The 26,771-nt window shown below is 41.3% G+C and overlaps 1 protein-coding gene and 1 pseudogene across 3 annotated transcripts in view; one reads left to right on the forward strand and one right to left on the reverse strand.

Moving 5' to 3' along the window:
- AUTS2 (activator of transcription and developmental regulator AUTS2) overlaps positions 1-26,771 on the reverse strand; it is a 1,178,049-nt gene that overhangs the window by 1,121,282 nt on the left and 29,996 nt on the right. The gene's annotated exons all lie outside the window — the stretch shown is intronic.
- On the forward strand, positions 3,556-4,508 carry LOC308254474 (heterogeneous nuclear ribonucleoprotein D-like; annotated as a pseudogene). Its single transcript has 2 exons — positions 3,556-3,766; positions 3,818-4,508. The product of its transcript is annotated as a heterogeneous nuclear ribonucleoprotein D-like (transcript).

Consider the following 26,771-nt stretch of genomic DNA (forward strand, 5'->3'; position numbering starts at 1 on the left):
CCCATGTTTGAGTATTATGAGTTTGCTTGACCCCTTTAACTTACACAATAAAGCTAGTTAGTCAGCTTACACCCCAAATTCATATCGCCAAACCAATCACCGACTCTGTATGTTAAATAGTATGGGCTAAAGCAACCTAGAAAGGAAAATAAAAATTAAATGTATGGGCTAGTACATTTTATAGCACTGCACTATCCAGTACAGTAGCTACACTGAACAAAAAAGTAAATATCTCACTAATATTTCTGTATTGAAATGGTGAAATTATTAAAAAGTTTTGATATCTAAGGCTAAATAAATTATTAAACTTAATTTAACCTCTTCCTTTTTTCAATTTTAATACAGCATGTGTGGCTCAACATATTTCAATTGGACAGAACTGTGTTAGTCAATCTGTCCACTTTAGCTCCTCATTGTCCACAATGTCAAAGGAGAAGTACATATTTCATCTCATTAACGCCATCAGGTCAAGGCCAGATGATAACCCTCAAAGTAAGAATGGAAGTCTTTGAACAAATATTTACTGAGGCCTCAGAAGGAGTAGCAATCATGGATTCTAGTGCCAACTCAGGTACTAAATATCTGAATCAACCCTGAATGCGCTTTTTAACTTTGCTGAACTTAATAGTTGCTCATCCATCTGTAAGATGAAGAGGTTACACAGACCTCTTGTCCAAATTCATAGGTATCTCTGATTACCTCAAGACAGGAATGGTCAGTCCTTTTATGTGTAGCACCAGATTCTCGGCCTACTGAACCATGACTGCATTTACCAAATACATCCAGCTTAGGAGAATTCTCCAGAACACTCTAGCTCAGCCGTGGGCAAACTACGGCCCGCGGGCCAGATCCGGCTGTTCTATCCGGTTCTCTTGCTCTCCCCTCCGCTCCTTTACTTTGACTTTATATTAGTTCACACAAACACTCCATCCATGCTTTTGTTCCGGCCCTCCGGTCTAGTTTAAGAACCCATTGTGGCCCTCGAGTCAAAAAGTTTGCCCACCCCTGCTAGCTCAAACAATCCAGAATGTCTGGTTTCAAGTATTAACCACTGAGCAAAATGGTCACCTTCCTACCACAAGAAATATTTCCTCAGGTTCTGCTAACAGCACTTTCAAACTTAAGTGGCTTAGAAAAAGCTGTTGTTCCCAGCAACTCAAGAGGTCAATGAGAGATCCAGAAAGGAAACACTGGTTATCAGAGGAAGGGTAGCTACCAAAGGTGTTAGCCACAGAAGATACATAACTTACCAGAAAGATACTTGATGTGTCTAAATAGCCTTGTTCCTCACCCTGTTTTACACCAGTCATGACTAGACAGCCTGGCCCCTCACATAGAACTACCTAGGGCAATGCTGCCTCCAACACCTCACTCTGAACTAAATCTATATTCCCAGTGATCTGTAACCTAATTAAATTTTAAGAAAAGCATTCAGGTTAAAAAATATTTTACTCAGTAAACTTATGAGGAGATGGTAGCAGAGTCTCAGCTAAGGGAAGGGAATATAAGAATAAAGAAGAGCCTGGCCAGCATGGGTCAGTGTTTGAGCACTGACCTAGGAACCAGGAGGTCACGGTTCGATTCCCGGTCAGGGCACATGTCCAGGTTGCAGGCTCGATCCCCAGTGTGCAGCATGCAGGAGGCAGCTGATCAATGATTCTCTCTCATCATTGATCTCTCCCTCCCTCTCTCTCTCTCTCCCTTCCACTCTGAAATCAATAAAATGTGTGTATATACACTGAGTGGCCAGATAATTATGATCTCTGAACGCAAAATGGTCACCTTCCTACCACAAGAAGTATTTCCTCAGGTTCTGCTAACAGCACTTTCAAACTTAAGTGGCTTAGAAAAAGCTGTTGTTCCCAGCTTGAACAACAAAATTGAATTTCTTAATTTTTTAATAAGGGGTTCTGAATATTCATTTTGCCCTGGGCCCTGCAAATTATGGAGCTGGTACCAGAGGTGAAAGATGGTGAGAAATCCAGCAGGGGCCTGCCTGCTGGGGCAAAAGTGGTGAAAGTCCTCATCTTTAAGCTCTGAATGACCCATCCGCAGTCCATGTCATCATGGCAGTGGCTCTCAATAGAGTGCTTGACAATGGCCAGGAGTCCTAATGATAAGATTCTAAGTCAGCAGGTCTGCAATAAAAAAGCTATGAAAAGTGCATTTTTAACAAGCGACTTGAACGTCAGAAATATGAGCAATTATATCTAAAAAGTAAGATATATTAACACTGTCTTATCTCCTACAGATAGAGTGCAGAGAAGGACTTCCTTCAATGTATCTCTCCCAAACCCCTAACCCACTCCAGAACCTCAAGGGTCTATAGATATAGCCCTAGACTTCCAAAAAAGTTACCAGAGCACAATTTAGAGAAATAGTATGCCCAATTTAATGAGTTAATCATTCCAGTGAAACAAAACTACCATCTCTTGCTGTCTAACTTATATTCAGCTTCAACTTCTACCCCTTTGCCATAGCCCCCAATCTCCAATCACCCAAGCGTAGCAAACTGGCCCACTTTGGATAGCTGAAATTGTGCCTCTACATAAGACTGTGTGTGAAAGGAAAAGGGCAGAGAAATGAATAGAAAACAAATTTCATGGTATACTTCATAGAAGATAAATGTTCCCTGTTCTTCTGCCTTCCTTGCTAATTCCTAGGGATCCTCTCAGATTTTGCTGAATTATTGTTCCTCAAAACAGCCAGGGCAGGGTTAGATTCCCACTAGAATATGCTGTCAGAGCCTATGATAATCCTGTTCACCCCTCATCTAATTATAACTATTTGGCTATTGGTTCTGATTTTTATTTTCTTTAATAATTATATATTCCACTGGACAGCTCCATACATCAAGAACTCTGTGTAACTCACACATGTCCACTGCTTAGCACCAAATAGTGCTTAATAGAAATGGTGAATAAATGAGGAAAGTTACAAGTATGGGATCAGCCATGGGAAGGGGATAAAGTAACTCTTTGTTCACATAACAACAGGCAAAAAAACAAGCATACTGATGAAACTGACAACACGGCAAACCAAGGAGGCACAAGTAGACGGAGGGGTTTACTTTCTCATCTCCACTCTTCAATGGACCTGGGATGGTGTCACCTACTGAAGCACAAAGCTCTGTGTAACAGGCAAAAAAAGGAAGTAGTTTGGAACCTAGCTCCTTGAGCTATAGAAGCACAGCATACCAAACGTTAAGGTGGTTTGTCAGAAGCCTCATTGCTCCCCAAATACCCTTTTTTTTTAAAAAAAGTTTCCAGGTTAGTCAGGAAAACTAAAGAGGGCCAACGTATCTGAAAGTTTGAGACAAACTGTAAATAGGTTAAAAAAAATAAAAAGGCTGAGTCTCCAACAGCACCCAAAAAACTCATAGAAGACATTAACCCAGAGCTCAGCTCAGTGAGTGCCATGGAAAATGACCAATTTCGCTCTTCTGTCACAGTTTTAAATCCAGCTCCATACAAAGCTCTGCCACCCCTGCTGCCAAGACTGGCGACTAAGACTGCACCCAGCATGCCCTGCCAAACAGCCATCACCGTGAAGAACATGAATGAGTACAGCAACACAGAGGAATTCGCAGAGGGATCCAAGATCATCGTGCACAAAAATCAGCAAGATGATGGTAAAATGTTTACTGTAGGCTTGAGCTGGGATGCAACAAGGATTTGACTGAATATTTGTATGCATTTGGAAAAGTTGTAGACTGTACAATTAAAACAGATCCAGTCACCGGAAGATCAGGAAGATCTGGATCTGAGTGAGAATTATTGATCAGCTGCCCCCTTCACGCCCCATACTGGGAATCAAGCCCACAACCCGGGCATCTTTTCAAATATGCTGAGAGCGGTGATAAGATTTTGAAACTGAAGGAATACAAACTGGATGGCAAATTGATAGACCTCCCAAAAGGGCCCATGCTTTAAAAGGGAAGGAACCCCCCAAGAAAGGTTTTTGTGGGTGGATTAAGACCAGTTACTTCTGAAGAACAAACTAAAAAATACTTTGGAGAGATTGAAAATATTGAACTTCCCTTAGATATAGCAACAAATGAAAGAAGAGGTTATGTTTTATCACATATAAAGATGAAGAGGCAGTAAAGAAATTGTTAGAAAGCAGATATCATCAAATTGATTCTGGGAAGTGTGAGATCAAAGTTACAAAACCCAAAGAGGTATACAGGCAGCAAAAGCAACAATAAAATGAAGGAAGAGGTGCTGCAGCTGGTGGACGAGGAGGTACTAGGGGTAATGGACGAGGTCAGGGCCAACACTGGAACCAAGAATATAATAACTATTATGACCAAGGATATGAAAATTACAATAGTGCCTATGGTGGTGATCAAAACTATACTGTCTGTGGCGGCTATGATTATACTGGGTATAACTATGGGAACTATGAATATGGACAGAAATTATGCAGACTACAGTGACCAACGGAGTACTTACTGCAAGGCGTCTCGAGAGAGTGGCAATCATCAAAACAATTATCAGCCCCACTAAAAGAGGACACCAGAGAAAATAGAAGGAGATTGCTAAAGTAACCCATCTTGCAGGATGACACTGGAGACTGGTCTTCTGTTAATCTAAGATGAGTATTTTATAAAAGACTTTCTACTTTACAACTATATAGCAGCCAATTAGTTTTCTTTGTTTTTACTTTGTCTTTTGCTATTATGAGTCTAAGTGAATTTGTGTTTATACAAATTTTATTTGTATGATTTCATGTTAAATCTCAAATAAATGCTTCCTTATGTGAAAAAAAAAAAGAAAGAAAATGACAAATTTCCTAATTTCCAGAAGAGGTCCTGCTTATTTATTCCTTCTTTATTCTGCCTCCCAGCCTAAATGCAGCTCCTGCCTACTTATTTGAACCACCTTTGAGTGATTAAGGCCTTTCCCTAGTCATCCAACATAAATAGCACTGAATTGTTAATTAAAACCCACTATAAAAAATGATAAACAACCAAATTCAGGTGCTGCATAATTTATTTACATTTATGTAACACTTCCCCTGAGGAACTCAAGGCATTTCACAAACTTAAAATCATCTAGCAGACATTAATCTTCACAAAACTCCCAGGAGAAAGAATTTAAGGAGCCTAATGAATAATAGGTCACTTACCATCACACATACATACCTATCGCATGAAAATCCAAGACTGTCCCACTAAAAATCTGTGTAAACCACAGATCTGAACTAACTCAAAAAACTACAAGTGATATTTTTCAGGAAACCATCCCAAAAAGAAGAAGAGTGATGACTGTTCTACTACACTGTGGAAAAATGTCATTAAACCTTCCCTTGCATGTTTTTTTTTTTAAATATATTTTATTGATATTTTACAGAGAGGAAAGGAGAGGGATAGAGAGCTAGAAACATCGATGAGAGAGAAACATCGATCAGCTGCCTCCTGCACACCTCCCACTGGGGATGTGCCCGCAACCAAGGTACATGCCCTTGACCGGAATCGAACCTGGGACCCCTCAGTCCACAGGCCGACGCTCTATCCACGGAGCCAAACCAGTTTCGGCTGCATGTTTTTATTCTGTAACAAAAGGGGAAAAAATCCCATCTCACTCTACAGTTACATCTTCTAGATCTTCTAAAAAATATATCACCTTGTCCAGCCAGCGTGGCTCAGTGGTTGAGCGTGAACCTATGAACCAGGAGGTCGCGGTTTGATTCCCGGTCAGGGCATATGCCCAGGTTGTGGGCTTGATACCCAGTGTGGGGCGTGCAGGAGGCAACCAATCAATGATTCTCTCTCATCATTGATATTTTTATCTCACTCTCATTCTCCCTTCCTCTCTGAAATCAATAAAATATATACATTTTTTTAAAAATACACCACCTTGGGGTAAAAGAAAAAAAGAAGAAAATTTACCAAATTCTAATACTCATTGTTGTCCTGAATCTCCTTGACCTAACTGCTCAAAGGAGAATCTGTATTTTCAATAAATACCTCAGGCTTTCCAAGGCCTTCAGAGGTAATGTTTTATTTCTTAAGCTGGGTGGTGAGTACATGAGTTTGGGAATTATTTTCCTTCTTTAAATAATTTTTATAATATATGCAATTTCTTTAGTGCTCCCCAGGAATCTGTGCATGTAGACCAGGACCATGCTTTGGGAACCTGTGCAGGCTATATCAGAATCTCCCTGGATACTTTACGAAGTAGAATCCCATTAGGGGCTGAATGTGTCCCCTCAAGAAAGATATGAATGGGACTACATAAAACTGAAAAACTTCTGCACAGCAAAAGAAATCATCACCAAAACAAAAAGGCAACCAAACAAATGGGAGAAGATATTTGCAAACAATACTTCCAATAGGGGACTAATATCCAAAATACATAAAAAACTCATACAATTCAACAACGAAAATTTAAAAATGGTCATAGGACCTGAGCAGACACTTTTCCCAAGAAGACATACAAATGACCAACAGAGACAGAAAAAGTTGTTCAATTTCACCAGCTATAAGGGAAATGCAAGTTAAAACCGTAATGAGATAACACCTCAGATCTGTTAAAACAGCTATTATCAATAACACAAGAAATAAGAAGTGTTAGAGAGGATGTAGAGAAAAGGGAACCCTCATACACTGCTGGTAGAAATGTAAATTGGTAAAGCCTCTATGGAAACAATATAAAGGTTCCTCAATAAAATTAAGAAGAGAGCTACCATATGACCCAGCAACCCCTGTCGGTATCTACCTGAAAGTTTTGAAAACACTTATTCATAAAGATATATGTATACCTATGTTCACTGCAGCATTACTCATAGCAGCCAAGACATGGAAACAACCTAAGTGTCCTTCAACCAATGACTGGATAAAGAAGACCTGGTACATTCATATAATGGAGTACTACTCAGCCATATAAAATGATGGATCTCGAGGGTATCATGCTAAGTAAAATAAATCAAACAATAAAGGACAAAAACTATATGAGTTCACTCATATATGGAATGTAAAACAGAAAGCAATAAATGAACAAATAAAACCAACTCATAGATACAGACAACAGTATGGTGATTACCAAAGAGGAAGGGAGTGGGGGGAGAGAAAGAGAGGAAAGGGGGTCAAATATATAGGGATGGATGGAGACTAGATTTTGGGAAATGAGCACACAATGCAATAAAATGATGATGGATTATAGAATTTTATACCTGAATCTTATGTTATTAACCAATATTATCCCAATAAATTTAAATTTTTAAAAAAGATATAGTGAAATCTTTGTGACCTTATTTGGAAACAGGGTTTTCTGTAATTCCTTAAGATGAGGTCATACTGGAATAGGGTGAGCCCCTAACCCAATATACATGGTGTCATAAGACAATGGCCATGTGAACTCTGAGACACACTGGGAGAACACCAGATGAAGGTATTCACAAAGAAGGCAAAGATTAGAGCTAAGCAGCTGTAAAGCAAGGAACTACCAAAACCTGCCAAAGAGCTAGAAAGAGGCAAAGAAGGATTCCCTACAGGTTTTAGCAGGAGAACGGCACTGCTGACATGCTGATTTTCTGACTTCTAGCCTCCAACACTGTGCAAGAATGTATTTTTGTTGCTTTAAGCCACCCAGTGGGTGGTACTTTGTTACAGTACTGTTACAGTACTCCCTGTCCTAGGAAACTAATACAAACCCCGACTAAGAGTGGTGTTGGAAGTGCCTAACCATATATGTGTGTGTGTGTGTGTGTGTGTGTGTGTGTGTGTGTGTGTGTGTGTGTGTGTAAAACTCTAATATGTAAATAGACCACACAGCGGAAAAACCAAACAACCGAACAACCAGGCGCTATGACGTGGGCTGACCGCCAGGGGGCGCGTACGGAACATGTTGGGCATCAGCCATGGTAGATGGTGAAGCAGGTGAGTGGGGGCACCAGATCAAGGCAGGGCGCTGGTTGCTGTCATCAGGGCGAGCCTCTGCTGGTTACTGAAAATTCTTTGTTCCCACGTGCTGTGGTCCTCCCAGACACTCGCACCTGCTGCCGGCGCCAGCCCCACTCGCACCGCTACCAGCACTAGAGCCACCACTCACACCCACTGCCAGCACCCAGCGCTGGCCCCGATTGCTCAGCCCCAACAGCTCGGCCCCAATTGCTCGGCACCGTCAGTGGGTGCGAGTAGTGGCTGCCAGCCCCGATTGCCCCTGAGGGCTTCTCCACCTCCCCCTGCTCCTGAGGGGCAATCAGGGCAGCAGCCACCGCTCACACCCATGTCTGGCGCCAGCCCCAATTGCTCCGCACTGTCAGCAGGTGCAAGCGGGGCCAGTGCCATCAGTGCATGGGGGTGGCGGTGGCAGGAGCAGGGCTGCTGGCAGACAGGGGACCAGGGGCCATGGCAGGAGGGGCCGGGCGGAGGCATGGAGGATGGGCCAGACCCGCCCCTACACCCACTGCAGCCTCACGACCCACAGTTCCTTTCAAGGTACACGAATTCATGCACTGGGCCCCTAGGCAGATATAATTTTGAGAAGTCTGCTGCAGGTTCTAGAACCCTAAGAACATTTGTGCAGGAAAAGACCTCTAAATAACCACAATGTTTTGAAGATAAAAAACTGAGTTTCATAATGAATCTAAAATTCTCATCACTAAGTAAACTGTTATTTGGAAGTGATAATATTTTAGAAACACAATGAAATTAATTGCAAAAGAAATGAGACATAATAAGACAGGTATGTTTTTAAGTGAACAGAGAAGAGAGTTCAGGGACAAAAAGGGAGTATAAAAAAAAAAGGTAGCCTGGCCTCCTGGTTTTGTAAAAAGAGATAGGAAATGCCCTCAGACATACATTGCTGCCCAAGTAAGTTTTAAAGGAATTGTCTCTGAAACTTTCCCTACTGGTCTCAGTTCCTATTGTTTAATTAAAAGTTTCAAGAGAACCCTGACCTGTGCCAGGTTTGGTATAACCTTATTTGCAAAGAGCCAATATTTGGAGGAAAGTAGTGAGGAAAAAGCTATCTGGTTCCACACTCCATCCATCCATCCTTTTAAGTGTCTGACTATAATCCATAGCAGACATACTTAGCAAACTTTAAAATACAGACTCTCAACATTTTTACAATTAAGTCACTCTGAAATGTCATGAAAAGCAATCTAGTCCCATTAAAATCTTCACACTCTCATTAAAAAAGCACTTACGGACTTGAAAATGTTCCTAATACATTATTTAAAGACACAAGATGTACAGTGACTAAAATCCTTGTATAAGGAAGAATAGTAGCAGCCTACTTTTTTAAAAAAAGTGCAAATTTGTATCATAATTGGTAATTGGCAAACTGCAGGTAGCAGTCAGGTTGTAATATACTGGTTTTAAAGATGCTTGGGGACCTCTCATTCCTCTGAAATTCCAGTCCACCCAGGAACGATACGTATCAAATCTTAGTTTAGTTAATGGTCCCTCCTTCCTTCCTTCCAGGATTTCAAGCCCAGGAAATGGGGAGGGGGAAGAGTGTAGAGGGGGAAAATCCAGACCATATCAGCAGACACCACCATGCCACTAGTCATTTCTATCAAGTCCTGACCTCTACTCCATTTGGTCTCCTCCCTTTCAATTAAGGGTCATTGCTATTTATGTGTTGCCATTCAGGGAACTAAATGTGTTTTCACAGGCCCTAAATCCCTAAGGGAACAGCAAGAGCCCCAGGCTGGAAGTCTCTTTTCCACTCATCTCTTTCACCAGCCTCCCAAAAAACCCATACAATCCACTTTTAAGTAGGAAACTGACCTTTGAACACTGAGGGAGTCTGACACTTGACTCCTAATGCAACTATACAATCTCTTCAAAGCAGAGATGACACATGGGAGAATGGGGGACAATGCGGGGGGGGGGGGGGGGGGAGTATTTCAGGCTAACCCCAATGGGTTTCACAGGTTTAAATTTGTTTAGTGTTTCTTCCAATGAAATTCCTGAAAATGTTGAGTTTGTATAAAAGGTAAGATTTATGACTCCTGTTTCCTTCCTCTAATGTGAGTGCACAAAGTTCTCAGCCTCCAAATCTATAAAATGAAAGGGATGGACTTCTTAAAATTTAAGATCCTCCCTCTAAATCACTTGTGAGTTCTTAAGTTGCAATGAAATACCAGGTCAAAATATATATACATATCTATATCTATATCTATATCTACTAGAGGCCCAGTGCACGAAACTCGTGCATTGGGGGGGGGGGGGGGGGCGGTGGTGTCCCTCAGCCCAGCCTGCATCCTCTCCAATCTGGGACCCCTTGAGGGATGTGCAACCATCAGTTTAGGCCCAATCCAACCGGGATCAGGCCTAAACGGGCAGTCAGACATCCCTCTCACAATCCAGGACTGCTGTCTCCCAACCACTCACCTGCCTCTGCCTGATTGCCCCTAACCGCTTCTGCCTGCCAGCCTGATCACCCCCTAACCATGCCACTGCCAGCCTGATTGATGCCCAACTGCTCCCCGGCTGGCCCGATTGCCCCTAACTTCCCTCCCCTGCCGGCCTGGTCACCCCTAACTGCCCTCCCCTACCAGTCTGGTTGCCCCCAACTGCCCAACCCTGCAGGCCTGGCCCCCCCCAACTGCCCTCCCTTGCAGGCCTGGTCCCCCCCAACTGCCCTTCCCTGCAGGCCTGTTTCCCCCAACTGCCCTCCTCTGCCAGCCTGGTCACCCCCAACTGCCCACAACTGCCCTCCCCTGCCGGCCATCTTGTGGTGGCCACCTTGTGTCCACATGGGGGCAGCCATCTTTGACCACATGGGGGTGGCCATCTTGTGTTTGAGTGATGGTCAATTTGCATATTACTCTTTTATTAGATAGGATATGACTTTTACTGCTTGATAATTTTGACTGCAATTATTAAAAACAAATTTTATATGGCTTAGAAATATATTTTTTAAACATCTGATCAGGAATTCAAGATTTGTTTTCAAGCAGAAGAAGACAGTGATTTTTTTTGTTTGTTTGTTCCTTCCCCACCCCTATAATCTTACTCACTTCTACTGTATCATGATACCATTGCTGGTATGAAAAATGAAACTGAATAAATGTAACATTTCAATCTTTTCTCTACAATTAGTCAAATTGTCATTCAATGAGCACCTATTATGTGCTTGGAGCTTTATACAATTATTGCATTCTTTTTAGATGTCAATATCTCAATTTTACCAAGAGGAAACCTAGAGAGATAAAGCAAGTTTATCACAGTCAGAAAAGAAGAAAACTGGGGGAATACTGAGACCTCTACATCTCAACCTATGAATGAATAAATGAACAAACAAACGAATGACAAACAACTGAATTTCAAAAGTTTAAAAAAAAATAAAACTCAGGAATAAGAAATTAAGAATTCACTATGTAAGTTTCTACCATTGAGGCTTTTTTAAAAGCAACATTTTGTTTTCAGTAAGTGTTCCTGTTTGATAATTGGACACTGAAAAACCAAGGGCATTATGTTTTGGATCATCATTTTGCCCAGAAAGAAAAACATCTAGGAATCCTCTACACATAGCTATGACTAAAGGTGAGCAAAGAATGGGAATGGTTGCCCTGACTGGTTTGGTTCAGTGGATAGAGCGTCGGCCTGTGGACTGGAGGGTCCCAGGTTCGATTCCGGTCAAGGGCATGTACCTTGGTTGCGGGCACATCCCCAGTGGGGGGTGTGCAGGAGGCAGCTGATGGGTGTTTCTCTCTCATGGATGTTTTACCTCTCTATCCCTCTCCCTTCCTCTCTGTAAACAATCAATAAAATATATTTAAAAAAAAAAAAAAGAATGGGAATGGTTGCAATTAAACACCTGCTCAATGGCTGCCAGGGGGGTCACTGCCATCCTGCAATCTTTGCACTTAGTTGTTATCTCTTGCTTTTTATACACACAGAATAAGAGGATGGTGGGGAGGGGAAGACTGTCTTAGTCAGCTCGGGCTGCCATAATGAAATACCATAGACTGGGTAGGCTTAACAACAAACATTTATTTTCTCAGTTCTGGAGGCTATAAGGCTAAGATCAAGGTGCCAGCATGATCAGTCTCTGATGAGAGTTCTCTTCCTGGCTTATAGACTGTCACTGTCTCTCTCTAACTTCACATCGCAAGGGCAAAGACACAGGGTGCCTCTTTTTATAAGAGTACCAATCCCAACATGAGGGCTCAGTCCTCATGTCTCATCTAAATCTAATAATCCCCCAAATGCTTCATCTCTAAATATCATCACATTGGGGGTAAGGCCTTCAGTATATGAATGGAGGTACATAATTCAGTCTATGGTAGGGAATTTCTTCAAATTAAGTCAATGCTACTACCGGAGTGTTGGAGGGAAGCAAAAGATTGAAAAGGCCTCAAATCTTGCTTTCACCTATATCTGATGAGAGCTTAATACAAAAACACCATAGGACCCAGCCAGCATGGCTCAACGGTTGAGCATCGACCTATGAACCAGGAGGTCACAGTTCAATTCCCATAGGGGCATATGACCAGGTTGCAGGCTCCATCCCCAGTGTGGGGCATGAAGGAGGTAGCCAATCAATGATTCTCTCCCATCATTGATGCTTCTAACTCTCTCTTCCTCTCTGAAATCAATAAAGACGTATTTAAAAAATATATATATAGGGCTAGAAGCTTTACTGAACAGAAGTATTTTCAGTTAGTCAATGGTTATTGAGGCTCTACTATAAAGTAAGATATTGAAGCACAAATGCAAAAGAAGAAACAAAAAATTTTAATTATGTTTTCTATCTTTCATAGGTGTGGCTGACAAGTTCTTAAGGTGGTCCCCGTGATCCTCACCTCCAGGGGTCCATGCCCTTCCCTTGTATGATCCTCTCTCCTTGGGTGTGGGAGAAATCTGTGACTTGCCTCTAACCCAGCCGTGGGCAAACTACGGCCCGCGGGCCGGATCCGGCTGTTCTATCCAGTTTTCTTGCTCTCCCCTCCGCTCCTTTACTTTGAATTTATATTAGTTCACACAAACACTCCATCCATGCTTTTGTTCCAGCCCTCCGGTCCAGTTTAAGAACCCATTGTGGCCCTCCAGTCAAAAAGTTTGCCCATGGCTGCTCTAACCACTTGGATACAGCAAAGATGACAGATATTCATGATTACCTGACAAAAGACTGTGGTATCTGGTTGGCTATGAGAAAGTGAGCAACATTGTGAGAACCTCACATGACAAGAAACTATGGGCAGCCTCCAGGAGCAGAGAGACCCTAGACAGCAAGAAAATAAGGCCCTCAGTTCTACAGCTGCAAGGAAATGAATTCCACCAACAACCTGGGTGAGCTGGGGAGCAGACCCTTCCCCAGATAAGGATTCAGATGAGACTCCAGCCCTGGGCAACATCATCTTGACTGAAGCCTTGAAAAGAAACCAACTAAGCCTGGCCAGTATGGCTCAGTTGGTTGAACATCATCTCATGCACCAAGAGGTCACTGGTTCAATTCCTGGTCAGGGCACATGCCTGGGTTGCAAGCTCAATCCTCAGTGGGGCATGCAGGGGGCAGCCAATTGATGATTCTCTCTCAACTTTCTCTACCTCTCCCTTCCTCTCTCTATAAAAGTAATGAAAACATTATAAAAAAAAAAAAAGGAACCCAACTAAGCTGTGCTCACAGAAACTGTAAGATAATAAATGTGTTATTTTAAGCCACAAAAACTTTACGTTTGTGGTAATACTGTTATACAACAGGAGATAACTAATACAAGGTAATTTTCTTGAATGTACCATTTAAAATTTTTAAATTCTCCTTTCCCTCAGAAATCAACAATTGTCTTGAAGGAGGAAATAGGGATATTGTTAATCTTTCAAGGAAAAGAACAGGAAGGAGCCTAAAATAAATGCCTGGAATTGTCTAATCACAGAGCTATTCATAATCAGAATGTTATCAAATCTAACTATTGAGGGCACTGAAATTCAGAAAGGTTCAGTGACATATCCAAGGATACACAGTGTATTCATACAAAAGCTGGGCGCCATCTTCCTATACACAAGGCTTTTCCACCCAAGGCAATTTCTTGTCTCAACTCTAAATGAAAACACTCAAAATGTATCTATCAAGTACAACTCTTCCTAGATTGAGGATGGCAAACCCAATCAAATATTTCTTTTGCAATTAATACTTCGCAGCACCTCACTGAATATAGTTATGTCTATGTAGAAAAATGGGATGAATTTGTCCTGATTCATGTATGAACAAACTGTTTAACTGTTTTTCCTTTTTTTCTTTTTGTCTCCCCTCCAAAATAAAATAAAAAATAAAAATAAATAACCTAAGAACTGCAGCCTTTTGAGAGTCCTGGGTAATTTGGTTTTACTACATAACAAGCCATGTTACTGCTCCAAAATGGGTTGGGGGAGGAAATAGGGGAACTAAATGAACAAAGCCATTTAACCTAAAAATGTATCCACTTTTAAAGCTTCTCCATGGAAGTGAATCCTCCCCAAAGAATCATGGAATGTCAGCATTAGAAGAGATAGTGCTAATTCTGGAAGGTTAAGTAACTTATCCAAGGTCACAAAGAAAATGAACTACAAAATCAAGTTAGGTTACCTTCCAGTTTAGTTATTTGCATTGCACCATATTGAGAATCAGTCCACCCCCTCAATTGTATATGGCTACAATTACTTTAAAGGGGAATCTCCTCATCAATCAACACCTTGACCTGGGGCATCAAATACAACCACTAGTAGGGGACAGAATACCAAAGTGAACTTATTCTTAGGCTATTCCAAATGAAATGCAGGACATAAGAGAAAGGTCCTGCAAAAACTAATGACTATAAAACGTTTATGTGAAATAAAAACACTTCATGATATGCAATTGTTGAGCTTCTACAAAAAAGGAAATTGAATTATTTAGACTGAGTCATATTCAGGCATTCAAGAAGGGGAAAGCTAGGGGGAGCGGGGGGGAGGGAATAAAAGAAGCCATACTCTTAATAACACTACCATCTTCTCAATCTATGTTTTGTATAAACCCATTTTTATTTACTGAATTTACTTAAAGTGAGTTAGTTAACTTTCATAGTTCCCATGCTTGTCTAAACGAAATAATCAGTGTGCACTGTGGATTTTTGTACATGCTGTGCCTGCAAGGTCCTGGAGATATAGGGACATAGGCCAATGGACAGGGGTGTAAGCAAGGCTCTGACTACAGATGATAAGATTAATTCTAGAGCAAGGAAAGAATCCAGAAGCCTAGTCATCTGAGTTTTGATGTATGAGTAGAACTTAGTCTAGAGCAGTGGTTCTCAACCTTTCTAATGCCGCAACCCTTTAATACGGTTCTCCTCATGTTGTGGTGACCCCCAACCATAAAATTATTTTTGTTGCTACTTCATAACTGTAATTTTGCTACTGTTATGAATCGTAATGTAAATATCTGTGTTTTCTGATGGTCTTAGGCTCTACAGCAGCGGTTCTCATCCTGTGGGTCGCAACCCACAGGTTGAGAACAGCCAGCAGGGTCGCCTAAGATCGGAAAACACAGATATTTACATTACAATTCATAACAGCAGCAAAATTACAGTTATGAAGTAGCAACGAAAATAATTTTATGGTTGGGGGTCACCAAAACATGAGGAACCGTATTAAAGGGTCGCGGCATTAGAAAGGTTGAGAACCACTGGTCTAGAGGATCTAGAGGGGATCCAGCTAATACGGTTTTGGCTTATCATATAAACAGTAACCCTGTTCTAAATTGGGGGGGAAATACCATTCTTTCCTCTGTCCTCTTTCTGTTCATTACTCATTTGAGTTCTTTATTGCTATAATCTGTTTACCTGTCTTTTTCCTCCACTGGACAGCCAGCTCCTTAAGGAGCACATACAACACAGCCTTTGACAGAAATTAAAACTCTACCATTCAACTTCCATAATGGTAAAACAACTATTCGATCACTTGCAACTTCCATTAATCTCCGTACCACCTAACCTTAAATCTCCAATGAAGCACAGACAGTAATTTTTTAAAGGGGAAAAAAAAACCCCTACAGTCTAGCACGACTTCACACAGAGCTGACAGAAGCAGTGCTTAACACGTAAGTTCCATCACTGTGTAATTAATTATTCTTAGCTAATGTTGCTGCTTTGATTTATTCCATATTACTACTCTCTCTACCAACCTTTCCCTTTCACAGGTCACAATTCTGCAGGATATTAAGAACTATTCTCTGGGGGAATAGAATGAATAGGATTCTGAGTTCAAATAAGTTTGGGAAATGTTTGGTTAAACAAAGTCATTTTAAGGCAGACAACTCAGTGCTTTCAATGTGCTACTATTAAAGTGAATTTCCAAGAAAGAAATGTAGTATTTATGGGTCTTTCATTTAGCCTCAGAGCATCTTGGTCTCATTCTTCTACACAAGGTGAGGAATACTTTCTGGGAAATTTATTCAAGTTAACAGCATTTACCGGCTGAAGAAAACAATAAATCACAGTGGGAAATCTTCAGTAAATATAAGCAAGACTGACAAGTGGATTCATTGTTTCATTCATACAACCAGTATTTACTGAGCCCTGCCCTATAAAAGAGACAAAGGCCCTGCACTCACAGAGCTTAAATCCAGTGGAAGGGAAGAATGCCCTCCATCCCCAGCTTGGGAGATAAAGAAGTCTTTCTAGTCTCCTTGAGGCTGGACACTAGTTCTTTTATAGCCCCAAGCACCTGGTGGGTGTTCTGTAAATAACTGCTAGCAGCCTGATCACAGTAAAGTCTGTAGACATTTTCAAAATTCCCATGAAAATTAATCAAAACAGTAATAAAATGGACTGCTGAAATCCGTGTTTGGTTATTTGATCATGTGGATAAACTTCTATAAAGATACTCATTTTGAAGAATAATTATTCAAGACAGAAGACCTAGGAGGTGCCTTAGAAATCATCCACTTTACCCCCTTGAATTTCCTGAGAGGAAACTGAGGCCAAAGAGGTTAGGTGCTTAACCAAGATCATACTGGCTGTGCCGAACTTGGCGGCTTCGTTGGTTGGAGTGCTGTCCCATGTACACACACACACACACACACACACACACAGGGTGTGGGCTAGATTCCGGCTCAGGGCATGGTTTAGGCTGAAGGTTTGATCCTTGGTTGGGGCTCATAAGGAGGGCAACCAATGGATCTCTCTCTCTCTCTCTCTCTCTCTCTCTCTCACTCTCTCTCATCAATAAAAAACATGTCCTCAGGCGAGGATTAATTTTTTTAAACAGGGTCATAAAGACTGCAAGAGATGGCAAAGACAGCAATGCAGCTGCGAAAGGCTATGACCATCTGCCACCTGGGTCTTCTCTCCAACTAACAATCCACTGCTTTCTTAAAAGAGAAGTTATTTCATCAGTGACAATTCTCTAAGTACTGTCACAACACAGCTAACATCTTGATCATATCCAAACTCACCTTTATAGAATCATGGAATAACTCTCTGTAACCTGCTGAATGACCCTGGACCACAAGCTAATTCTTTCTCCATCTACAAGGGGTTGGACTAGAGGTTATGAAGGCCCCTTAGGGTCTCCAATTCTATGATTTTGCTTGATTTATGTCAGCAACAAAGAATTTGTCATCCTCCTCTTGGACTATAACCAGTTTTGTTCTTTTTTGAGGCAGGATCTGCTACATTTGCATCAAGTACTGAATGTTATAGGACATAAAATAGATAAGTACTCTCTAGGTACATTTTATTATACTTCCCTATCATTTAACATACAATAAAGAGATGTACTATGAAATATTATGGAACCTAAGAGTACATTATCCCAGACTGGTCTAACTACCATGGTGTCTAATTCCTAGAACTTACAATTTTAATAAAACTCTGTGATAATTCACTAAGAAGGGGAAAAGAAAAAGGTCACCAGAAAAAAATTAAAATACAGAAATGTTAAAACTTTTCTTTAATTCCCCTTTTCTCCTGGTTTACCAACTTTTGCTGCAGACATTATTTAGAACTGGCGAACTGAAAAGTTCCAAACAGAAACTGTATTCAGAAGCTGCTTTCCACCAGAAAACAGACACATCTGCAGCCCACTGTGAATCAAGTCACAGGTAGGCCCAAGGGCCATACCTGGGCCCTGGGAAAAGCTTTTGCTTTACCTGCCTCAATTCCTGGCTAAATTCCTCATTTCCGGGGCAGGTGAGAATTCGGATAAGAGGTCAAGTCAATGCATTTTGACATCCAAATGGCAATACTGCTGGGAGAAAATTAAAACATCTACTGAGAATGAAATTGGAGAGGTGAAAATATTAGAGAAAGAAAAAAAAATGTGCGTGTTGAATTTTAACAAAAACTGAGGCTGGTATCACCAGAGAAGAAAAAGAGGAATTAAGGAAGCTGCACTGCATATGAAATGAGAATTTTAAAACTGGTTTTAAAAGTAATCGTACAAAGTACCATCCCGGAAAAAAATGCTAGTACTATAACAATCTGGGATATACACTGATAAGAGAATTCCAACTTCTGCTTGATCATTAACTTGCTCTTGAGCAAGATGTTACTTAATCTTTCTGAGCCTCAGTTTCCTCGGCTACAAAGTTGGGGTGGGAGTATCCCAGATATTCCAAAAGATTTTTTTTTAATCTTAACTCTCCTGCAAATATATACTATTCATTCAGTGAACAATGAGCACCTGGCTTATGTGTCCAACTGCATATACAACTTTCAGACACTGCAAATACAGAAAATAAGATTCAACACCAGCTCTTGAGAATTCTGGCCTAGTGGTTTAGACAAGTAAGGAAAATACAGAACAACACAGCACCTTGTCTAACACAAATTTAGACAAGGTGCTGTGATAGCTTCTCCAAGGCTACCCTAGATGGAGATGCCAGAGTTTAACTTTCTCCTCTAGTCATGGGTTAACAACCAATACATCCTTGGGCTTTGCCACCTCAGGAAGGTAATACTTTTTGTCATAAACTGAACCAAGCTATCCACTTCTTATTTTGATTTTACATCTATATTCCTTAGGTTAGTCCTTATTCATACGAAAAGTACTGTTTCAAAATTTTCCTTGAGGGAAAAATAAACCACTTCCATCTTACGAAACAGCTACTTGATTTTTATTCCATAACTTTACAAAAAAAATACCATTATTAAAATAATCAAACTCTACTGGACCACCAGAAGCCCGATGCATGAAGATTCATGCAAGAATAGGCCTTCCTTCCCCTGGCTGCCGGCACACAGCGGGCTCACTCTGGCAGCCTCACTCTGGCAGCCTGTGCAGCAGCGGCAGTGGTGGCAAGCCCTGCACGCTCCAGCGCCGCTTCCTCCTCGCCTTCCTTCTCTGGAGAGTTCCTCTGTGCAGCACTGGTGCTCCCAGGGAGGCAGGGAGGGGAAGAGGTGGGGGAGCGAGGCAGGTGGGGAGGACTGGAGAGGTTGGGTGTGCTAGTGCCTTTCACTCTCCCATTGTGAAAGTGGGATGCAGCTGGCCCCCTTCCTCATCCTCTTCCTCCTCCGCCCTCCACCTCCTGCCCATCGGCCCTTCCCTCTTGATTTGGCGCGATAGAGAGGAAGGAGACCTGATAATGTGGGTTACTGTGTAGGTGGCCTCTTTCACCTATTCAAAACAAAGCTGAGCTGCCTGCTGCTGCTGCCACGGCCACCACCATCGCCCCTTGGCTGGCCCAGGGCTCCCGGGGCACGCTAACTGTGCACGGAGCAAGCTCCTGTGCATGTCCGCACCCATGGGGCTGCTCCAACGCTGGGGTTTTGTTTACCAGAGCGGAGGGGCAGGGGTGGGGTAGAGGGAGATGCCAGACACCAGGAGCTATGACCTCATGCACCAGAGGGTTGCCTCTGAGGCCAGGGGCTGGGCCACAGCAAGGCTACAAGGAGTGCGGCAGGGAGGCCCTGAGGAGGCACGCTGCCCAGAGGCCCAGAGCGGCTGGGGGGTGGGGCTGCCTCCATTTTTGTTAGGTTAATTTGCATGCCCACTCCTGATTGGCTGTGGGTGTCGCGACGTGGCCAATTTACATATTTCTGAATGTGTGTTGGGGGATAATGGGGGAATAAGGACACATATGTAATACCATAATCAATAAAGAAATTTAAAAATTTACATATTTCTCTTTTATTAGTATAGATATGAGGTAAGCTGGCTTCTTCCACTTGATACTGGGAACAGAGTATCTATATATATGAAAGCCTAAGCGACTGTTATGACTGGTCGACTGGTCGCTACGATGAGCACTGATCACCAGGGGGCAGATGCTCCACAGCCAACCTCCAGCAGCCAGCCAATCTCCCGTGGTCCCTCCCCATGGCCAGCCGGCCCCAATCGGCCCCGATCAGGACTGGGCAAGATGGTCCCAATCAGCCCATATCACTGGCCAGGCCAAGAAACTCCACCTGTGCACAAATTTGTGCACCAGGCCTCTAGTTTATTTATAAAATTGCATAAATTTCAGAAGCAACAGCAAAATCACTGATCGTAATATAACTCATCTCTGAGTCAATATTTTATATTGTACTCTTGAATAACAAGAATAAACATAAAACTCTCATATATTGCTAGTGAATATGATAATTAGTAAAACCTTTAAGAAATACAATTTGGCAATGTGCATCAAAAATAAAAATACAGCCAAAACCGGTTTGGCTCGGTGGATAGAGCGTCGGCCTGCGGACTGAGGGGTCCCGGGTTCGATTCCGGTCAAGGGCATGTACCTTAGTTGCGGGCACATCCCCAGTAGGGGATGTGCAGGAGGCAGCTGATCGATGTTTCTCTCTCATCGATGTTTCTGACTCTCTATCTCTCTCCCTTCCTCTCTGTAAAAAATAAATAAAATATATTTTAAAAAAATAATAATAATAAAATAAAAAATAAAAATAAAAATACATGTCTCAGACAAAGTAATCTAAAAATTTATCTGTTGAAATACAGAACTTAACAAAAATAATTCAGTAACAAGAATATATATCACAATGTTGGTTATAAGATGAAAAACCTAGAATGAGTTTAACTGTTCAATAATAAACTGTTTAAATATGTTTGGTATAGCCACACAATGAATTTACATACAAGCTATTGAAAATGCTATGGACCAGTATTTTATGAAATGACAAATTATTACCAACTTATTAAGTAGGAAAAAAGTAGATTACAAGTCGGTTTGTATGATTTGATCCATTTCTATAAAAACAGAACCTATAGAACCATTTATATATACAGATTTGTGCATTCCCTTATATGGAAGAAACATATAGGACTAATGCCAGGTTGTGAATGATTTTGGTAGTATTAAGATTATATGTTATCTTTATTTTCTTTCTTATCTATCTTCCTATTTACAGTAATATATGTGGCTTTTATCATTTTCAACATTTTCTAAATTAGAAAATTAAAATATGCATACAGCATTTCAGTACCAGACTTGGTAGAAGGGGAAAAAATGCAGCTGTCCATACGAAGGCAGAGCCCTTGTGTCCTGCCAAAGATAAATGTAAATTGTTTGGCTGTCCCTGCTACAACCAGTTCAACTGGCATCAAAACAAAGGCTCTTTAAAAGGCCATGCAAACACTGTATGGGCTAGAGTCTAATTGAGCTAGTTGTAAATTAATTACCTAATGCTGTCCAAATGAGCAAAAAAGAACTCATTCCCTCCATACAGGGACCTGAAGTTGATCCTAAAGGTAAGCAAGAGACAAGTGTTGGTAGTGGCAAATGTTTAGTTTTGTAAAATAGACAGCGATAGAGGCTTTACAAATCATTGCTGATTCATGACAGATTTCCTTGCCAACACTTGATTTGTTAACGTCCCCTCCTCTTTTCCCAGTTTAAGTACCTCCCTTGGCAGAGAAAATGATGCACTTCCATTCTCTCTCAATCCTTAAAACTTCAGTTCTGAAATGAACAAATCAGTGCCAAGTGTCTGAAGAGACAGGACGCTGAATTAGGGCCAGGATGTTAATCCATAATGCCCTCTGGTACTTCGAAGCTGAAGAGTTCATTTCAGCTTTCCTAGTAAGACTGGCCCCACATACACACCTCCTGCTTCTCAACCACCCCCCAAAAAAAACTTTTCACAAAATATCCATTTACTGTAATGATGCACCTCCAATCTGTTTAAATAGAAATGATATTATACTCTCAGGCACATTTTCAGTCATCACAAAATAAATTTGCAGCCTCAAAACTAGCAGTTGTGGTTCTTTTAAAAGGGGGGAGGGGTCCTATGGTAAGTAAAGCATGAATATCTTCCTTTAGGACAGTGGTCGGCAAACTCATTAGTCAACAGAGCGACAAACCGTGGCTCGCGAGCCGCATGTGGCTCGCGAGCCGCATGTGGCTCGCGAGCCGCGGTTTGCCAACCACTGCTTTAGGATGTTACTCAAGTGACTTAAAATGAAAACCTGTATATCCCAAATGACTGAGCTCAATTCCCATTTTGATTTCCAAACATACAGGCAAACTCCAATAAGGAAAATGTCAAGATATTGCTTTTAAGTGTCCTTACCTTTAAGAACTTAGTCTATGAGAAGAAACTTAGACATCTAGAGGACTATATTAGCTTAGTTTCATTCCAATTCAATATACATTATGCCATGGTATGGGATTAAATACTAAGTAAACAGCAACCAAGACTGAAGTCTTTTTTTTTTTTTTAAGTATTTACTAGGAACAGATCTGGACTTTGAACCATGACTAGATTTACTCAGAACACTTTGCCTGGAAATTTATATAATCATAGTCGCTTTGGAATGGAGAGAATTAATTCAATGATCAGTAATCCCTGATGTGAACCCCCATTCGGGTAATCCAGATGACTGACAAGTGAGCCTGTTTGAACACCTTCAGCAACTGGAACTTAAGACTCTGAGACAGCACTCTTAGAAACCTGTATTTTTTCCTACAGAATTCCAATTCTACTTCCAATGGAAGAAAGAATGACCACTTGTATCTAAAACCCTCTTCCTGAAATCAACAAAACAGCCACCATGTATAATCCTGAACAGTGTCTTCCTCAGGAGAAACATTCCTAGATCCATGTCTCCTATAGCATGGTTTGTGGCCACTCTTGCAATTCTGATTCCTCTCCCTCAGGCCTGTAAGTCTTGATTTTCAAGATTAACTAATGACAGTCATCCACTCATTAAAAGCTTCCAATATTCCCTCCACCCACATGTAGTTGATTAGGACTGTATTTGATTAAGACAGGTATCTTTTATGCCCTAGCTCAGTGGTCGGCAAACTGCGGCTCGCGAGCCACATGCGGCTCCCGAGCCGCAGTTTGCCGCTCTGTTGACTAATGAGTTTGCCGACCACTGACCTAGACTCTCGATTCCAATAATTACAAGCTGTTGTTGTTCCTTGTGATTAAGCCCCTATCCCAGTGGTCAGCAAACTCATTAGTCAACAGAGCGGCAAACCGCAGCTCGCGAGCCGCAGTTTGCCGACCACTGCCCTAGCTGGTTTAGCTCAATGGATAGAGCGTCGGCCTGCGGACTGAAGGGTCCCAGGTTCCATTCCAGTTGCGAGCTCAATCCCCAGTAGGGGGCATGCAGGAAGCAGCCAATCAATGATTCTCTCTCATCATTAGTTTCTATCTCTCTCTTCTCCCTTCCTCTCTCTGAAATCAATAAAAATATTTTTTAAAAAGAGTAAAAAAAAAAAAAAAGACAAATATCTCTTAACAATCACATCTATGGTGAAATCTCCTTTTTAAAAGCAATCCTATCTAATAAAGAGGGAATATGCTAATTGACCCTCACTGTCACAAAGATGGCGGTGCCCACAGCTAATAAGGAGGGAATATGCTAATTGACTGCCCCACCCTCAAAGATGGCGGCGCCCAGTTCCCTCAGCCCCGCCACGTGCCTGCCTCTGGAGTCCCCCAGTCCCCTTAGACCCCCAGCCGCCACCCAGGGCTGGCCCAAGGCGCAGGCAAGCCTTGGATGGCGGCTGCTCAGCCGCGGCTTGCGCTGCCGGAAGTGGCAGCAGCAGAGGTTGATGGGGCATCGCCTTCCCCTAATCGCCGGGTCGCCTCTCGCCCCTGAGGGCTCCTGGACTGTGAGAGGGGGCAGGCCAGGCTGAAGGACCCCCACCCCCCCCCACCCCCGCTCCAGTGCATGAATTTTCATGCTCCAGGCCTCTAGTAACTAATAAACACCTATCAAGTTTCACTCCATTTAACATTTTCCAAATGAAAATTTAAGTATTGTGCTCTACCTTAAAATTCTCCTTTTGGCCCACCCAGCATGGCTCAGTGGTTGAGCATCAACCTATGAACCAGGAGGTCACAATTCTATTCCTGGCCAGGGCATATGCCCAGGTTGCGCCCGGGTTGCATGCTCAGTCCCCAGTGTGGGGCATGCAGGAGGCAGCCTATCAATGATTCTCTCTCATCACTTATGTTTCTCTCCCTCCCTCTCCCTTCCTCTCTGAATAAAAATGTTTGTTTGTTTTTAAGTTCTCTTTTTGCCTTGCCCATGTGGCTCAGTTGATTGGAGTGCTGTTCCATGCACCAAAAGGTTGTAGGTTTGATCCCTAGTCAGGGCACACAACTAACTAGGTTGTGAGTTCTATCCCTGGTTGGAACTCATACCAGAGGCAACTGATCGATGTTTCTTTCTCTTTCAAAATCAGTAAAAACATATCCTCGGGTAAATATTTTTTTAAAAATCTCTTTTTAAGTTTAGAATTCTAAATACGATTTTAAGGAACTGGCTCAGTTAATATATGTGGGTCAAATTTATGTATGTGAACATAAATTTGTGTATGTGAACATAAATTTGAGTGAGAATAAGAATGTATAGAATAAAGCCTAAGAGACAGATCTGACAATCCATTTTTACATTCCTACCTTTCTAAGCCTGGACTGAGTTCTGACTACAGAATTATTCCGTTTTCTGGTTTCTTGGGGATCCAAGACTCAAAAGTAATCAACACAAATAATCATATATTTGTTGAGTATCTATTATGTGCTCAGTATGCTAAATAATGACAAGAATACATAATCACTGTCCAGTAAGTTAAAATATACATAAAGAGATAAAATATTTACTTTTAAAAAAAAATGAATGTAAGGAAGTATATATAAATACATGATATAGACATTTGAACAGCCTAAAATGATGTTACAAGACTTCAGTGACAATGATGGTCTCTAACTCCTTCCTAGCCCCCCCAAAAAACAATATCCACAAAAACAAAGAACTTAAATGATTAATATTTAATTCCACTGACTGCACACTTCTTCCAAATCTGTCCAACCCTGAAATGTAGCATTATCAAAGCTACAATATTTGAAGAATTTTTGTTCCCCAAAGAAACATATGAAGTCAGAGAACAGAAGACCCTCAATTAAAACTGAATTATAAAGCTATCCTTAGAGATAAAAATATTATACATAAGGGGTTCTAGTATTTTGCTATGTAAACTTGTAGCAGTTCAAGATGGACCTCTCATATCTAATTTTGTTCTGTGATGAACAGTGTTACGAAGGGATTTTAGGAGCTAAGTTAGGATGAGTGCCAGCAGTACAGCTAGTAAAGTTATTCTGGAATTAAGCAACTCAATGCTGAAATAGAATACCACAAAAATAAGACAGTCTTTATGCATGTCCATGGGGTGAAAATTGTTATATATAATGGACTAATTATGTACTGTAAGGATACTGGAGTGAATCTTGTATGTGCTATTATGGTTAAGAAGTTCTTTTATTAGATGGACCACTGGGTTGTTTTGCTATCAGCAGCTCTTTAACATTAAATTTGATACAGTTCACCAAATAGCTGTTTTCTATGTCTCTTGGTCTTGTTATGACCACAATCCAAGTGTTATACTATCTTTTCTTCTTTTTAAATATTTAAATGGACAGAAAACAAGTGCAATTCTCAAACTGCTGCTGCCTCTCAAAAGGTCAAAAACATTGTAGGTGGCAACAGAAACATTGTCCTCTACTGTTTTCATAACAGCTATAAAAGAGCCAGACCTTGGTTCTTAACCTTTTATGGGTCACTGACCCCTTTGAGAATCTGATGAAAGCTAGAAAAACGTATATACACAAAATTTTCTGCCTATGACTTTTGGGAACTTGGTGAATTCTTTAAAGCTTGACCATAAGTTTAAAAACTTTTAAGCCAAACTGTGAACCCTGTGGGGCAGGGAGTATGTTCTAATTCTGGTTTCTATGCCATTTTTAAGATTACCACTGCCCCATGAGTAAACAATTCTCTCATCTACTCAAGACATGGATAAATAGATAAGAATAAAATGAATGGATGAAAATCCAATATTATAGTTGTCTTTGTGGCTTCCAAATATGATTAATCAAGGAATCACTCAGAGTGCTCTTCAAAAGAGATTCCTATTCCTGGTTCCCACCCTCCGAGAGATTCAGATTCAGTACGACTTAAGTAGTATTCAGGAATCTGTATTTCTAAGAAGATCCAGCATGGTTAGTAAACCACCAAAGTACCATAACTCAGTGGAAGGAAAGCTTTCATTTTTTTCCTAATGTATTGTTTAAAGAAGGATATACATGTCTATGTATTGCACAAACTGAAATAAAAGAAGAAAGCTGTCTCAAATGCTGCAAGTGGGCTTGACAAACAGTTAAGCACCAGAGTTTACAATCCTGATACTAAAAAAAATCTGACTACTGTGTTTGGTGGTTTGTTTGTTTTGTTTTCCCTGAAAGGTCATGCTGTGATTCACAACCAGATGCTTACGGGAGCTGCTAGTGTTTAGCATAGCTGCCAATGAGATCTCCACATCATTAGAAGCACAGCTTTGCTAAACCTTCCCGACACATTTTGATTCCACAGGTTCAAACCACAAAACAGGAATGAATAT

Source organism: Plecotus auritus, assembly GCF_963455305.1.
Source record: "Plecotus auritus genome assembly, chromosome: 7".
NCBI classification, from domain to species: domain Eukaryota; kingdom Metazoa; phylum Chordata; class Mammalia; order Chiroptera; family Vespertilionidae; genus Plecotus; species Plecotus auritus.